The 18,128-nt window shown below is 35.6% G+C and overlaps 1 long non-coding RNA gene across 1 annotated transcript; it reads right to left on the bottom strand.

Annotated features, from left to right (window-relative positions):
• Positions 1-1,952: 1,952 nt before the first annotated feature.
• Positions 1,953-12,636, bottom strand: LOC113060076 (uncharacterized). The gene is made up of 4 exons (XR_003278187.1): positions 12,413-12,636; positions 10,339-10,421; positions 9,759-9,875; positions 1,953-2,226 (listed from the first exon to the last, which is right to left on the bottom strand). It is a non-coding gene; the product is annotated as an uncharacterized LOC113060076 (long non-coding RNA).
• Between the last annotated feature and the right edge of the window lie 5,492 nt (positions 12,637-18,128).

The following is an 18,128-nucleotide window of genomic DNA, read 5'->3' as shown; positions in this document are numbered from 1 at the left end:
ACTTGTCTTGATAAGAAAATTATACAATTAAAAAATTATTAAAATTATTTTTAATTAAAAAATAATTGCATTTTACTTAAGTAAAATGATATGCCAGTATGGTAATAAAAATAATCTTAATGCAAATAGAAAACAAGATTATTCTGAGTGTCTATTACTAAGTGCAAATCAACTGTAGCTTCGCCCTCCATCGACACATAAGGTTAAATACGACACATGTGAATAACGGCTTTAATGGTGTAGGCAGTAATGTTTTGGCCACGGAAAACTAACTTGTAACGTGATTGATTGGGTTCGAGTCCGGCTTTTGCCAAACTCGTTCTTCTCACTTTTCCCATCACGTCACATTAGAATTTATTTTCAATAAAATGTTCCAAAAGTGGAAGTTAAGTGCCTAACGAGTGTTTAATAATGATACTATTTATAACTGTAATAAATATAATCATTTAGAATCTCTTATTATTGCATCCTGTTAATGTATAACAATACTGAGGTGCAAATGGGCCTTGTATGCATCTGCCAGTATAAAGTTTAACTAGCATCTAATTATTATTTACACTTAGCACTTAACACTGGCAGATCATTTGTAAAATAAAAAAATGCACTTAAAATATTATTATTAATATTATTATTTCATATATATTTTTTGCCCATGAGATACCATAAAACGATTAGCTATTAGTTCATCTAACATTCTGCCAGTTTTCACATGTGATATTATAACACTGAGAAGAATTATATTTGTATTGTATTGTATTTGTACTGAAGTATGCAGACGGCTTTTTGGCGTGAGCCGTTGCCATGGTGAATCATAATATCGGCGCTCCTTTAATAATAGATTTTTATAGTTGCAGTGCATGCACTGAACTCAGAGTCAGTCAATTTAGAGTTGATTAAACCAACGGATTTCAGCTGTTCTGTAACTGAAAACTCAGAGTTTCCCATCTCAGGGTAAGTCAACTAAGAGTTCAAGTTTAAACTCAGAGTTGGTTGAACCTCCTTAGTGAAACGGGCCCCAGTTCTCTCTCAAGAGTAGGCTAATAATCAACTTAGATACAGATACATTTTCTATTTGGCCTACATGTTTGCATCTTTATATTTTGCTGGTTTGCGTGGCACACACACATTTGTTTATTTAAGTTCACAAAAATACTTAATTAAAGAGTTCTGCATAATGAAAATGTGTGCATTGAATTAATTCAGTAGTGTTCAAATGATCACAAAATTTTTGTCATGACATCTCTCTGCTTTCATGATACATATTATTTTAGAAATTAATAATTATTTTATTTTAACACAACATACTTGTTCAGTGATAACTATGAAAAAAAAAAAAAAAGATTTTAGATTTATTTCAGTAATTCAACGCAAATTGTGAAACTTTTGTATTAAATTCAATGCACACAGACTGAAGTAATTTAAAGGGTTAGTTATATTAAAATGATGTCATTAATGCCTCATGTCGTTCCAAACCCTTAAGACCTCCGTTCATCTTCGGAACACAATTCTAACTGACCCTCTGATGTCACATGGACTACTTTGAAGATGTTTTTCTTACCTTACTGGACATGGACAGTAGACGATACACACATTTTCAATGGAGGGACAGAAAGTTTTCGGACTAGATCTAAAATATCTTAAACTGTGTTCTGAAGATGGACGGAGGTCTTACAGGTTTGGAACGACATGAGGCTGAGTTATTAATGACATAATTTTAATATTTGGTTGAATTAACCCTTTAAGTCTTTGGTTCTTTTAGTTGTGATGATTTTGGCTCACATTTAACAAAAACCCACCAATTCACTATTTCCGCAAATTAGAATACTTCAAAAGACCTATAAAAATAAAGCATTTTTAGTGAATTGTTGGCCTTCTGGAAAGTATGTTCATTTACTGTACATGTACACAATACTTGGTAAGGGCTCTTTTTGGTTTAATTACTACCTCAATTCGGCGTGGCATGGAGGTGATCAGTTTGTGGCACTGCTGAGGTGGTCTGAAGCCCAGGTTTCTTTGACAGTGGCCTTTAGCTCTGAAGGAACGGAAGTGCACACAAACAAATGTTGTCACATTCAACTCTGGTACAATGAAGCATTTTTGACTGACTTGGCTCTGGTTGGCAGTCAAACCATTGACTAGTATCATGCTAGCGCCAGAATAGCTTCCTTTGAAGCTCATGCTAGTATGTGACGGGTGCATCACACTCATTCCTCCACCTCCTCTCATCTATAACAGAAAGAGCATCGATTATCAAACACAGCCACAACAGATAAAGCAGTTATGAAATAGTGAGAGATATATTCAACAGGTCAATAATTTGCTGCGTTCCCCTATGTTTAAATATTATATTCCAAAATTATATTTTATATTATTTAGGGCCCTATAATTTTGGAAGAATAAATTAAATTTAGGGATGTAGGATTAAATTATGATATGGACTAGTGTCTATAAAAATTAGATTTTTTATTTTTTAACACTTTAAAAGTTAAGTCTGTGCACTCTGTGAGCCACAGTTTGGTCTGCTGCACAAACTCAAGTGTGCGTGATGCTCGTCTGCATCTCACTAAATATAAGGACATGAACCTCCAGAGCTGCTAACATCAGACACACACAGAAACTGGATAACGATTAAGACAGAAATAATGTTAAATTCTGAGCTGTACATTTTAAAGGGGTCATATAAAGACTTGTACACCTTATCGTGAGCGCTAATCGTCTACATTAATCTACGTGTCTCTTGTGTTCATACCCAATTCACTCCTTGACATTAGATGGTGCTAAATGAAAAACAGAAATATCCATCAATACGATACACATCAAATCCTATTTTATCTGCAATTCTTCTCCATAACAACTCCCTTTATCAAGATTTTTGTAGTCGCTGACATGTTTGTCATGAAGCCCTTTGTGTTTAGACACCAGTGAGACCAGCAGATCTATATTCATCTTGCCTCGATGCATCTTCTTGGTCTACTTACTCCTTCTTCGTCGTAAGGTATCAAGTGTGTTCGGCAAGTCTGTTTTCTGCTTGCCACCAAGTAGTGTTTTACTGCAACTTCAGCAGATTCAATCATGTGGACAAGAGCACCAATCTAATTAGTCATCCAGCTTTTAACACAGCAAGTCAAACCAAAAAAATGAGCCTGAGGTGCTTTAAAAAAAATTAAACCTTTTACTCCATGTGTTTTATTGTTGCTCCTCTATGCTCCTCCTTTCTAGGATGAGGAGGTACCCCATGACTATGTAAGCGCTTTGAGTGCCTAGAAAAGCACTATATAAATGTAATGAATTATTATTATTAATTTCTGAAACGCGTACATTTTTACAAAGCTCATCATTTTGAAAAGGGAGGTCTGCTCTGATTGGCCAGCTGTCCAGTGCATTGTGATTGGCTGAATTCCTCGAGCGTGTGATGGAAATGTTATGCCCCTCACCATACTGTGATGCAATGTGTGCGGCACGATGAGACACAACCAATAAACCAATTACAAACAAGGTATTTGTGGTAGAGGCCGACTGATATATCGGTCTTTTATATTATTTATTTGTCATTTTTTTTATATATCGGCATCGGCCGATATCCGTGTCTAGTGGCGCCGATTTCCAGGTTTCCATCCAACTCATTTTCATTTAGGGATGTCAATATTCGATCATTTCCATGATCGATCGCTGTTTAAATTAACCACTGCAGTGGTATTATTATTATGGCTAAAGCCATTTTGAAAAAAAGCTTTCTCACCCAAATTAAAGGGGTTTTAGTCTGAATAAAATGCTATTAGCAGGACTGTAAAATGAATAGATGTGATTATGATCATTTGATAAAATGAAGAGAGCGCGCCATACGTTTGAGATCATTTTACTTTGCTGACTGTTTCCAGTCAAGGAGATCACTAATTGCGCCTCTTTAAATGGTTTCGTGGTGCTCGTTGTTGTATTTTAAAAAGCAATTGCAATGTTTTCAAATGACACTATAGTATTTAAATATAAATTATCCCAAAAGTAACTGTGGCACTTTTGGCTGTGCTGCGCAGTCAAGTGAACCACTTTTTTCACATCAAACATTTCATGCAAGTATTATGACCAGTACTTTATTTGATCCTGTTCTGCACAATTTTTACTTTCGGCTAGGCCTATTTGTTTAAAAAAATCTGGCATTTAATTCAGTTCAATTCAATTCAGTACAATTCAAGTTTATTTGTACAGCGCTTTTTACGATACAAATCATTACAAAGCAATTACATTACAGAAAATTACGTTTCTACAATATTTATTAGTAGCTTATAAGTGGTGACTGTCAGTTTGTGTGCATATGACAGGATTTTTCTGAAAAATATATACAAGACGTAGTCAACCAGACGATGTAAATCCCGTGGCAAAACATAGAAACAAATAGAGACATCATTAACATAGCTGCTGTTCCAACAAAGTAAAATTAATTAGTTTAACCCAAGCTAAAGAATAAGAATGCACCTGTTGATCAGATGCAACTGCAGTCACAATTTAAGAGATACATTATCCAAATACTTGGCGAAAGAGATGCGTTTTTAATCTAGATTTAAACAAAGAGAGTGTGTCTGAACACCCGAACATTATCAGGAAGGCTATTTCAGAGTTTGGGAGCCAAATGTGAAAAAGCTCTACCTCCTTTTGTGGACTTTGCTATCCTAGGAACTACCAAAAGTCCAGCGTTTTGTCACCTTAGGGAGCGAGATGGATTGTAATGTGGTATAAGACTAGTTAGGTACACAGAAGCTAAACCATTTAGGGCTTATAGGTAAGTAGTAATAATTTGTAACTGATAAATTTAGAGTGCATTACAGTGCAATAGATCATGGCAGTGCAAGCGTGCTTGCATACGAGGACAAGTAAGCGCAGGTTTGGCTAGATGTATTTAGAAGTTATTGTTCACGTCTCATTCTGCACATATCCACATGTTTCCATATTCACAATGCATCTAAATGATAAATTATAATATTTTTAATTTTTTAATGTAAACTAGATGGAAAAGATCATCCATTTCACATGAGCAAAAACGTCCTTGGAACAGCAGAGTAGTGATGGGAAGTTTGGATCATTTTACCGACTCAGACTTTTGAGTCTCATTCAGCAAAATGAACGAATCTTTTTTTCGATTCATTTCATTCATTTTGTTCATATTAGCAAAATGTAATTAAAATATTAAGTGCTACTTACCCAACACATCTAGTACTTACACAAACGTTGATCACACTGCAAACAATACAAAACTAAAATGCTATAAGATATAGAAAAAAATATTAATTCTTTACCTGGGTCTTCAGTCTGTGATTAGCTCACCTCACCTCTTATCTGACAAGAAGTCTTCGGGTTTAAGTCATTCCTTAATCACGTGACAGACCCATACGCAAAACCAACATGTTCTTGAGCCGGAAAGAGAATTGATTAGTAGTCTTTCGGGTCTCGGGTCGAGTTTGACTCGTTCCTTAATCGCGTGACAGACCCATGCGCTATTTCTGACATTTCACTGTGTTTTTGTTACTGTTTGTTGAGGATCTGTGGTTTGTTATTATTTTATAAATAAATAGAACCCTTTTATAAATAAAATATTGATTAATTTGTCTTCTTGACTGTCTATGGGTAAATAAACACTAGGCTATATAATAATACAACAATCCAAGCTTACAAAAAAAGTATTTATAGACTAGTTTGTTCATTTTTACTCCAATTTTGAGTTTGCTGGTATAATAATTCCTTTTCCTAGGCAGACTTGACATATTGGTGTAATATATGTATAAGAAGATTGCTCAAAAAAGGACATAATGACATACATTAAAAGCAAATAAAATTCTGAATTTGAATTATTAATGTTAGTTTAAGAAATTAAGGTTATGATAACTTCAGCTTTAACAGTTTTAACCCAGCTCAGAGTGAGGAGTTTCAGATCCTGGTACGACTGCCAATGCAGGGGCCATGTTTTGGGAAGACTTTGATGATAGGGTAGCAAGTTTGAGGCCTTCTGCTACCTCTTCTAAGACCTCAGATGTCATGATGGAGATGCGGGCCAACCTTGCAGAGCCACTCTTACCCCGCACATCAGACCCTCTGGCCTGGTGGAGGAGATGTTCACCAGTATACAAAAGCCTTTCTGAAGTCACAAAGACAAGGCTTTGCATTGTGGCCACATCCGTGCCATCTGAAATTTTTTTTTTTCTAAAACTGGGCAGATTATCTCAGATAGAAGAACTCACAGACTCCCAAGATCAGGGAGCTTGTTTTTTTTATAATGCAAACATGCCTTAAAGCAAGTCCTAAAAATATAGCCACAGTGTGTTATTTATTTTAAACTTATTTATTTTTATTTATTTAGAAAAAGACTAGCTTGTTGTGCAATATTTTTGTTGCTGTTGTTGTGATTTTAAAGGTAATTTGTTATTGTTAGGCTCCGTAGCTTTAGTATCTCTTAATTTTCATTTATTTTTTATTCAAAAGTTTAAAATAATTTTGGGAATAGTTATCCTCTTTGATATAAAGTTTTTATTTTGGCACAAAAGTGTTATTTTAAAATGTATTCATTTAAAATTATTATATAAAAAAAACATAGCTTTTTGTGCAATATTTAGTTTCTTTTTTTTTTTTTCTTTTCTTTTTTATATTGTACTTTTAAAGTTCATTTGTTAAGGTTATTAGACCCTGTGGCTTTATTATCTTTTAATTTTAATTTCATTTTTAATTATTTACATTTTAATTATTTTAATTTATTCTGGAATAGTTGTCCTCTTTGTTACAAAGCTTTCTGGCACAAAAATAAACCATAAACAACAATTCAAAAGTATGTACACCGTGTTTTTTTAATGTTTATAAAGTGTCATATGTTACAAAAGTATGGTTTACACAGACAATCTGATTTAAGGGGGGGGGGGGTGAAATGCTATTTCATGCATACTGAGTTTTTTACACTGTTAAAGAGTTGGATTCCCATGCTAAACATGGACAAAGTTTCAAAAATTAAGTTGCACGTTTGAAGGAGTATTTTTGTTCCCAAAATACTCATTCCAGTTTGTCACAAGTTTCGGAAAGTTTTTTAGAGTATGGGTCTGTGTGACGTTAGATGGAGCGGAATTTCCTTATATGGGTCCTGAGGCACTTCTGCCGGAAGAGCGCGCTCCCGTATAGCAGAGCACTGAGAGCACAACAGACTTCACTGATCAGAGCGAGAGCGTCGCCAAATGTCACAAAAGAAGTGTGTTTTTGGTTGCCAGGGCAAGACAACCCTGCACAGATTACCAAAAGAGAAACAGCATTAAGGGACCAGTGGATGGAGTTTATTTTTACAGAGCATCAACGGAGTTGTGCAAGTGTTTGTGTTTGTTCCCTGCATTTCGAAGATGCTTGTTTTACAAACAAGGCCCAGTTTGACGACGGATTTACACATCGTTTATTTCTTAAGGATAATGCAGTCCCAACGAAAAAGGGTCACGATCGTGTGTTGGAACCGCATGCGGTGAGTAAAACTGCTTCAAATATCTCTGCCTCCTTGTTAGTGCGTCCGCCTCCCATGCCGGAGAACCGAGTCGTTGCTGTTGCTGCTCTCGTTCAGTTTCAGCCTCGGGATCTGATTCTGGATCATAAATAAACGGCTGAATCTGACTGTAGACTATCTTTCTCTTATGAATATAATAAAACTAAAGACTTTTTGGAGTTATGAAGGATGCAGTACTACTCTATAGGTACTCAAGATTAACAGGATATTGAGTGAAAACGAGCATTTCACCCCCCCTTTAATAACTGCGCAACTAAACAAAAACAAACAGAAAAAAAAAATTCAACATTTTAAGCATAACCAACTCTTTATTTCCACATTCAGTGTTATGGAAAAGTACCATCATGACAGAAATTAAAAGCAATAATTTGAAAAAAGAAATTCATCCCGTAACTGTAAGAGTAAATAATTATAATAATAATAAATACGTAGCCTACTACGCACCCATTTGTAAGGAAAGTTTTAAATTAACTAATTACTCTAGCCAATGTTGTCACATCACGGGAAAAAAGAACGAAAAACCCGAAGAACCGAAAGATGAACTAATCAATTCTCTTTTCAGCTCAATACTGCATTCTTTTACTGTCTATGGTTTTAGCGTGTGGGTCTGTCACATGATTAAGGAATGACTCGACCCGAAGACTCATGAGATTAACTAATCAATTCTCTTTCCGGCTCATACTGCATTGGGTAAGCGTATGGGGCTGTCACGTGATTAAGGAACGAGTCAAAAACCCGATAGACCCGAACTATGAACTAATCAATTCTCTTTCCGGCTAAAGACTGCATTGACTGACAGGTGAATTACTACTACTAGAACAGAACCTATACCTAATAATGTGCATGCGCGACTGAACGAATCACTCCCCGAGACGACTCGTTCTTCCCGAGTCACATTAAAGATTCGTTCAAAATGAATGAATCGTTCAAGAACGACACATCACTACAGCAGAGAGGACCGGTATACTACAGTCTATTTAAACTGAATAAAAACGGTGAACGAGTCATTATCATTATCTTCAGTTCTCTCTTCACAGCAGTTCAGTCAGTGTACTGTTTGAGTAAATGAATTACTCCGGGATATTGGTTTGTTTGAACTCAGAGGGATTGTCAGCCACATTAAACAAGTTAACAGCTTAAGTCATTTGTGGATTAATGCGTATTGGAGACGAGAACCGTTTAAAACAATTCAGCTCAATTTGGTGAACTGGTTCAAAAATATCCGGTTACATCGAGTGATTCATTCGTGAACCGGATATCACAAACTTCTTTGTTTTGAACTCTCTCACAACAGACATGGAAGAGAAGACAATCCTGAATAAAGTCATAGTTTTTGTCATTTTTGGACCAAAATGTATTTTCGATGCTTAAAAAAATTCTAACTGACCCTTTGATGTCACATGGACTACTTTTATTACCTTTCTGGACATGGACAATATACCGTACACACAGTTTCAATGGAGGGACTGAGAGCTCTCGGACTAAATCTAAAATATCTTAAACTGTGTTCTGAAGATAAACGGAGATCTTACGGGTTTGGAACGACATGAGGTTGAGTTATTAATTACATAATTTTGATTATTGGGTGAACTAACCCTTTAAACAGCAAGCCCCGCCCCAAGACTGACGAAAATAAAAATGTTGTGGGGGATGTAGGGAATGATCATGCATGCGTGAGGGCTTGTATTGCACGCATAGGACATGTCACGTGATCACGAGAGTTTGAAATGAGCTTGCAGGCTCCCATTTCCTTGCGTCGGATTTTGTTTTCCTCTCGCGGAAGTGATTTACCACGCTCGCAAGCATCAGTTGTATGCTCGGTTATTTATGGCAGTGAAATGCAGCCATAAGGATCCCTGTATTTGTTTCATGTGTAACCATCCCTGTCATGTATGAATAAAGAGTTTAACTCATAACCCAAGGGTTGTGGGTTCGAGTCTCGGGCCAGCAATAGCATGACTTGGGTACCCTTGAGCAAGGCACCTGAACCCCCAACTGCTCCCCGGGCACCGCAGCATAAATGATGAACACTGCTCCGTGTATGTGTTCACTGCTGTGTGTATGTATGTGTGCACTTTGGATGGGCTATATGCAGAGCACAAATTCTGAGTATTGGTCACCATACTTGGCTGTCACATTTTATAAATAAAAGAATATAAAAAAATGACTAGCTGTGAGCTCCAGAGTCCAGCATGTGTGAGTGAAAAGCAGAAGTGTTGAGTGAGAAAGATAGTCTAACCGTGTTCTGTGGTTTGCTCCGCTGCAGATGAGTATTCACAACCTCCTGCAAGTGTGAAGTTACTTCATTAATACCCTCCAGCACTCAGACGCTGAATGCAAACAAAGATCGGTTATCCTGCAATAGAACCAAACAATCAGTCCAATACTGCATAGAAGATAGAGGAAAAACACACCAGCGAGGGCCATACTGGTGTTTTATCTACACATATATAATCATATAAATATACGATTTTCAGGAGTTGATGATGCATAGAGACCAATGGGCAAGTAGAGTTACTCTATTTCACGAAACACTCTTAAATAGAAGGGAGTTATGAATCTGCGGGCTTCACTTACACTCTTCCAGCAGAAACCAAACAACATACTGCGATAAATGCAGAGGAATATAAACAGTGATATTAAGTGCATGGAGTAAAGATTCGATAATGTCTTAATCTGCAGAATGCACAGGAACTTATATTTTGATAATCAAATAATGTATCAACTCCAACGTCCACACTTCTGGACTTCAGCTTACACACGTGAGAGCATATAAAACAGCACTTTCATTTCCCTTCATTTATATGAGTTGCACATACGTTCTGACATGAAAAGAGCGAAGGTTGCCTGAGACCTTGACGTAGGAGCCTGGAGGAATGATTGAGTTATCAACACCCATGTCCTGGAAAAACAAAAACAAAGCTTTTGGAGCCGACAATTTCCATGACTTTTCCAGATCTTTGTGGCTTCTAAAGAAGGACATTAAAACATCATTTCATCTGGGTTTCTGCAAGTTTGATGTCGGTAAATTTAATAGTTTTCAAAGGCCAAGTAAAGAAACATTAAAGAATAAATTGAAAGAAGCACAATACGTCAATAGGTTGTTTGCGCATGACATCATTGCTGCGGTGCAAAATGCAGCTGGAGGGCAGGAAGATATTTTTTATAGATCACAGCAGTAGGCATTTACTTCCAAGTCTTCAATGCAAATAAAAACTGAACATTTCTCGAAAATAACCTACTACTTATTGATTTTGATGTTTTTGAATGTATTCAAAATCAACCAAACGTCATGAGTGAACCTCAGACAGCAGTATAAAATAATTAAAAAGCCAGTTCATGACCACTTTAAGACTTTCTCATAAAACAAAGCCAAGCACAAGACAAATCTATTCACTTTAGAAACATCCATGACTTTATTTACTCATTTATATGCCAGTGCTGTATCACTAGGATACCATTATAGTTTTTGTTCATATTTTGAACTGATTTAATATTATTCATTTATTGTACTTAAGTATGAAAAGTACTTTTTAAATCTTAAACATACTTAAGTATTGAAAATAAAAGTACAAGTAAATGCCAAATGTAAAAGAAGCATATATATATATATATATATATATATATATATATATATATATACACAAATACAGCTTGATTAGCAAGATAATTTCCATTATGGTTTTTTTGGGTAAGAATAAGCAGCACTTTGTCTGTACTTAGTATCTTTCATTCCAACAAAAGAAAACATTTCTGGAATCTGTATCTGAAATAGCATGTATTTACAGTTTATGTTTCTCAGAGGGGACATGGATTAATTTAAACTGCATATACAGATGTATAAAAAGGCCAAATGTTTTGTTTTCAGCATACAATTTTTGAAAAACTGTGAAATAATTTAAAACATGAAAAAAAGGTTGATATGTGAAATTAAAACCCCCAGTAGGGGACAGCTAGTAAATGTTAATGAGTGAGTCATTGAGATTCAACCGATTCATTCAAATGGCTGATTCATTAAGAAACAAAGCATTTGACTGTGCTAATGAATCACTGAATCATTTATTCAACTGATTCGTTCAAAAAGCTGATTCATTCAATAAGTAAACGGCCATCCATTGCTTAGAGACGCAAATAAGTGCTGTGATCTTCATTTGGAACTATTTTCGTTGGCAAAACTGAGTAAAAACTAGCAATATTATGTCTAAAATGTAAGTTATTTATTGCATTACTGAATTAGCATAACATGATTTTTTATGTGTTCATGCATCTGCAGAAAAACGGTACTCTTTGTGTGATATAGATTAAGTTAAGTAGGCCTAAATTCAATTATATAAATTTAAAAAGCATACAGTAGCATTTCTGCCATTTACAATTTAGAATGCCTGGAATATTGAGTTTTAATAGACTAATAAATCAATGCGTGTGCACATCATTACAACAACACCTACCATATTATCGCAGACGTACTGTATATCCCACACCTCAGACTCGACTTCAGTGGGAAATGAAATCATTCGTGGTTGTGTGCGACATGCACTTGTTTGCACGTGAGCGAAGGTGAGTCTAACCAGCAAATGCCAGACCACTGATTTATCAAACCTGAAGTCGGTGTTCTTCTGACTATTATATATAAAGTATAATAAGTAATGAATATACTTACGGGAAATGTATTGAAGTGAAAGTACACATTTTATTTAGGAAATGTAGTGGAGTAAAAGTTGGAAATGTGGAAATTTTGTACAGACAAAAGTTGGAAATATAAGTACAGATACTGCCCCCAAAAATACATAAATACTGTAACAAATTATTTTTACTTCGTAACATTACACCACTGACAATAAACCTGTTTTTTTATCAAAAAAAAAAAGAAAAAAGTCAGATTTCAATAAGTACCTCGGTGTCGATCCACTGCTTCACATCCATGGGAGCCGCCGTCATGTCATCCACCTTACACTTGATGTCGATTGTGGATTCATCAGTGCTTCTGATCACACCAACAACAGTTATCTAGACCGTGCTGACAAATAATAAATAAATAAAAGAAAATAAAGGTCCAATGTATAACTATATTAGAGAAAGTGGTTCAGCCGTGACTGCTTGCACAACTACTTTCCTGTTTCCTCATTATGACCCAAGCATTTATGTTCAGTGCACTTCGACACAGAGAGGGATTCATGTGAAGACAGATTATTCTGCTTTTTAGAGCAGTCAAGTGATGCAGGCAAACTTGTTTAACACATCTTCCCATGTTTTGAATTTGCCCGGAAGTTAGTCTATTTTCTACTTTTTGAATGAAGTGCATTCAGTGCAGTAAGCACAAACAACAGCGTGAAAGAAAACACACTGCCTATATGACACTTTAATTTCACTTTCATTTATGTTTATAGTTGTTTTCAGATCATAATGTACAGGGAGAGAATGCATGATGGTTGCCAGGTTGGGAAGATTAAGTAAACCACTGAGCAGAAAATGAATTAGTTTAAGAGATAAGTTCTGATTGGGGGATTTAAACATTTGATATCTGGCAAACGTAACATGAGCGCTTGTGGGATCCAAGATAAAACAAATGTGAAACAAAACGTTTTTGGGATAAATAAATAAATAACTGCAGGTGATTGTGGTGATTGCAGGTTTTAATTGATGATCACAATTAAAATATAATCAACTGTGCAGCTCTACAGAAGAAATGTACAAAAATAGTTTGTTCATGATTTCATCTGGTCTCTCCTCTCACACACATACTGTGGCATTGTGGTATTTTAAGGGTAGTTATTTAGAGAAGTGGTCCTGTGATCCACAAACCACAAACAGCGTCCTCAGGCGATACACAGAACAAATGCACACCATTTAAAAGACATATCCAAATCGTTTTGATCTTAAAACCTGTCAGATTGATTTACCAAAAGAGATCCAGTGTTTTTTATAGAATTTTGTGGGACTGTGCACATTTTAAAGCTTAATTCATCTGTCTGATGCATTTTATTCAAAATATTAATATTTTTCTTCCAATATTTTGAGCATGCTGTGCCCGTGAAGTCTTTTCTCTATGCACTCTGTTAATTGTAGGCCCTGATTTGCAAGAGATGAACCCTTGAGCTTTTATTTTGATAAAAAATAAAATAAAAAAAACTGCAGTTGAGCTTTTATTTTGGTGGAAACTCCTTAGTCTTAAAAAGTAAATCTAATATTTTTTTTCTTCAAGACTGGTCATAATCACCCTTTTCTACTGCTAGCTGGTGAGACCAGTTGTTAAGACCCAGTCTTAAAATAGTAGCTATGTTTATGCAACTGTCTCCCGATCTCGAGCTGATCACGTGAGCAAACTGTGTGCTTCGCTTTGAAACACATGCAGGCTGCCACAGTCTTGTATATATATTGTTACATGAAAATCAGAGCATGCAAGTCAAAAGAACAGAGCCTCTGTTTAAAAAAATAAATAAATAAATGCATTCTCTTTCTGACAACTGAATATGGATAGTTTCATTAAAAAAATAAAAAAGCAATTTTTTGAACAAAAACCGCGTTGTCAAAGATTACAGCTGGATCGGATTCAGAGCGATAAAGCAAACACAGATGAAGTCGATCGCTTCCATCAACACCCAAAAGCTGCAGTCTCAAACCACTTCCTAGGTCAACATTTTTTTAGTTAACATTAGACAGTTTTGCTTTAAATGCGGTTTAATGTTTGATGATCATGTTATTTTACATATGCATCTACTCACACATGTGATGGCTTGTTTCTGCTGCTTCTTCACTGTGTTTGGAGAATCTGGAGATTCAGTACTCTTTCAGAAGATGTGTTAATAGTGCCTCCTACTGTATAACAGTGAGAATGACGGGGAAAGAGTTAATACCATGTGTAAATGAGGCACTCGATGAGACATATTAAATCAGTCTCAGCTTCAGACGTCACGCCCACAGACCGTTGGCTAAATGACTGATGTATCTGACACACAACAGTGGAATGTCATTCTTCTGATTTATGTCTGATCAACTGGTGCATCCCTAGTGATGATCATGGTTTTATCGCCCAGCCCTAATTATAGAGGATACTGCGCTGACAGATCATTACCATGAACAGAACCAAGCTCTTGTAGAGTGTACAGCTCTGTTGTTTTGACAAAGTACTTACTTTTAAGTGTTGAAACAGTAAAATGGTGCTACAGTTGTCATAATGTCTCACGGTGCGGTTGGACCAAGCTGGGTCTGGGACCCTGCCCTAGACATCATGTGACCTGTCACAGAGAACAGACTCACCTGTGCGACCTCTACCTCTCCCACTGTAAAGACGTCCTCTGCCTGCACCGCAGACATCAGCTGGGACAGTGCAGGGAACCAGTTCTCTCCACAACACACACAAACATCACTCAGCACACTTACAGACACCAGTTACACTGACTACAGCATTTACATTTAAAGGGGGGGTGAAATGCTATTTCATGCATACTGAGTTTTTTACACTGTTAAAGAGTTGGATTCCCATGCTAAACATGGACAAAGTTTCAAAAATTAAGTTGTACGTTGGTTTGTCACAAGTTTCGGAAAGTTTTTTTTGAGTATGACTCTGTGTGACGTTAGATGGAGCGGAATTTCCTTATATGGGTCCTGAGGCACTTCTGCCGGAAGAGCGCGCGCTCCCGTATAGCAGAGCACTGAGAGCACAGACTTCACTGATCAGAGCGAGAGCGTCGCGAAAAGTCACAAAAAGAAGTGTAAGACAACCCTGCACAGATTACCAAAAAAAAAAACAGCATTAAGGGACCAGTGGATGGAGTTTATTTTTACAGAGCATCAACGGAGTTGTGCAAGTGTTTGTGTTTGTTCCCTGCATTTCGAAGATGCTTGTTTTACAAACAAGGCCCAGTTTGACGCCGGATTTGCACATCGTTTATTTCTTAAGGATAATGCAGTCTCTACGAAAAAGGGTCACGATCGTGTGTTGGAACCGCAGGCGGTGAGTAAAACTGCTTAAAATATCTCTGTGTTGTTAACTTAGCTATCGGCGAGTAAGCACATCAAGTAAACAACATGCAATGTTGTCATCAAACTGCACTTTCCACATGTACAGCTTAAAAAAAAAAAAAAAGACGACATAAAGTGGAACTTAGTCATTTTCCAAAACCGCTAAGCAAATATATACAGTTTCAGTACATACCACATAGAGACACCGTTGCTGATGCTGCTCTTGTTAAATTTCAGCCTCTGGATCTGATTCTGGGTCATAAATAAACGGCTGAATCTGACTGTAAGCCATGGTTTGTTTTGGATGATGGGTTTTCCCTCACGGTAATGTCACAGCTTCCACATGCTCTCAACGCAAAAGCCTACTGGCGCTCGTGATTCTTTAGCTCCGCCCACACGTCACGCCTCCAGCCGGTCGTGTTTTTCCGGGAAAAATCGGTACAGACTATCTTTCTCTTATGAATATAATAAAACTAAAGACTTTTTGGAGTTATGAAGGATGCAGTACTACTCTATAGGTACTCAAGATTAACAGGATATTGAGTGAAAACGAGCATTTCACCCCCCCCCCCCCCCTTTAAAATGAAACACGAGCAGCTGAATGTCATGTCTATGTCAGCAAAAGCCTGTCAAGAAAACATCTGGGACTCATTTCATATAGAAATAGTAAATATACATATATTGCATAATGAAAAAAGTTTTTTTTTATTATTATTATTATTTAATTCATTAAGCACACCACCGGCTGTATTGGGATGGCAACATTTCTCATTCTGGAGAGCAAAATTTATGCACACAGAGAATGCAGTGTTATTTCACTATTATTTAAATACTTTTGTAGCATTAATTAACATTTCAGATATGGTTTATCCTCCAGAAGCTTGCGTTCTGCAAGTAAACGGTGCATTATAGTGTCATCCCAAAGAGACACAGAGACACAGTTTCCCAAACTTTAACCTTAACTGTTCCCACCTGCAGGAATGACAGTGAACTCAGTCCCTACCATCTCTTCCATCTACGTTCACTACACTAGATTTTTTTATATATATATATATATATATATATATATATATACTTGAAATATCTCTAATAAAAGCATACTCTATTCTATCTACTTTTTTATTATAAAAACTCTGACACTCTAATATTTACACTCATTATTCTATTAACATGTTTTCATTTTATTTATTATATATATATATATATATATATATATATATATATATATATATATATATATATATATATATATAAAAAAAATAACACACCTGCGTTAGACTAACCGAGACGTGTTACAGCCACTAATAATGTATATATATATATATATATAGATCAGTGGTTACAGCACTTACATATCGTTGCTATTTTGATGGTTTTGATTGCTTTATATTTCCTCATTTATGAGTCACTTTAGGTAAAACTGTCTGTAAAATGACTAAAATGTAAATGTAATGCATTCTGAACCAGAATTATTTTAGCATAATCTGTTTTTATTTTAAGTTTAGGTTTTTCTTATTGTATGTGCTTCTATATATATATATATATATATATATATATATATATATATATATATATATATATATATATATATATATATATATATATATATATTTCAATTTAGCTTTAAATTACTTTAATTATTTCAGGTTTAGTAATTAATTTTTTTAATGAACACTATAAACAAAAACTTATTCACACACAAAATGTGTTAGTTAAGTAAAAACATAATTAATTAGTTAATTAATTAATTAAACAGTAATAATTTATATTTTAAATAATTTCTGAATATAATAAAATATAAATAATTCGTTTCCTGACGTCACGAGTGCATCGCAGAGATTATTCAAACAGTCAGCAGTGCAGTAATGTAACACTAGATGGCAGTATTAAACCGACGGCTGGACAACTTTTATTTATTTGTTTGTTGTTGTTTTTTAAGCTTTTTTTTTTTTTTTTTTTTTAAAGTCCTATTGTGTGAGAAATTGATTTCTAGAAATACAAATATTTTGAGATTGTTAGTCAGTCAGATGTTGATTTGTAAATTAATGTAAACGTGTTAACTCTGCCCGCATGCATAATAATCATATCCTCCTGGAACCCAAGCATAGACTTTTATTTTAGTGAATTTCTCTGAGACCCTACATGCCACAGTTTCTGTACAGAGCACATTCAGAGATTTTTTTGATCAAATGCACAAGTGACACTCTCAAATGACCTACATTGACAAAGTGGTAAAATTTTGTACTGTCAGGGAAATATGATAATATTTGTATTTAAATTGTAATGAATCATTTAATTGTTTGCTGTAAAAAAATAAAAAAATAAAAAAATAAAAAAATAAAACAAAAAATGTTATGGGGATTCAAATTGAAATATGATTGATTTTTTTTTTTTTTTTTTTTTTTTTTTTACAAAACAGGGCATAATTTTAATCTGTCTTCTGTAGAGCACTGACTTTTTTTATTTCCCCTCACAGCAGTGAGGCTATTAGGAATGATGGAAATGTGAAGATCATCCTGAGCGTCCGGACCCCTGAGCATCCGGACCCCTGAGCGTCCAGGCCCCTGAGCGTCCATACCCCTGAGCATTCAGACCCCTGTGCGTCAGGAACCGTGAACGTCCAGACCCCTGACAGTTGAGACCCATG

The sequence above is a fragment of the Carassius auratus genome, chromosome 41, assembly GCF_003368295.1.
Source record: "Carassius auratus strain Wakin chromosome 41, ASM336829v1, whole genome shotgun sequence".
NCBI lineage: Eukaryota > Metazoa > Chordata > Actinopteri > Cypriniformes > Cyprinidae > Carassius > Carassius auratus.
Note: the sequence above shows the minus strand (reverse complement) of the source record. Positions and strands in the feature narration are given on the sequence as shown.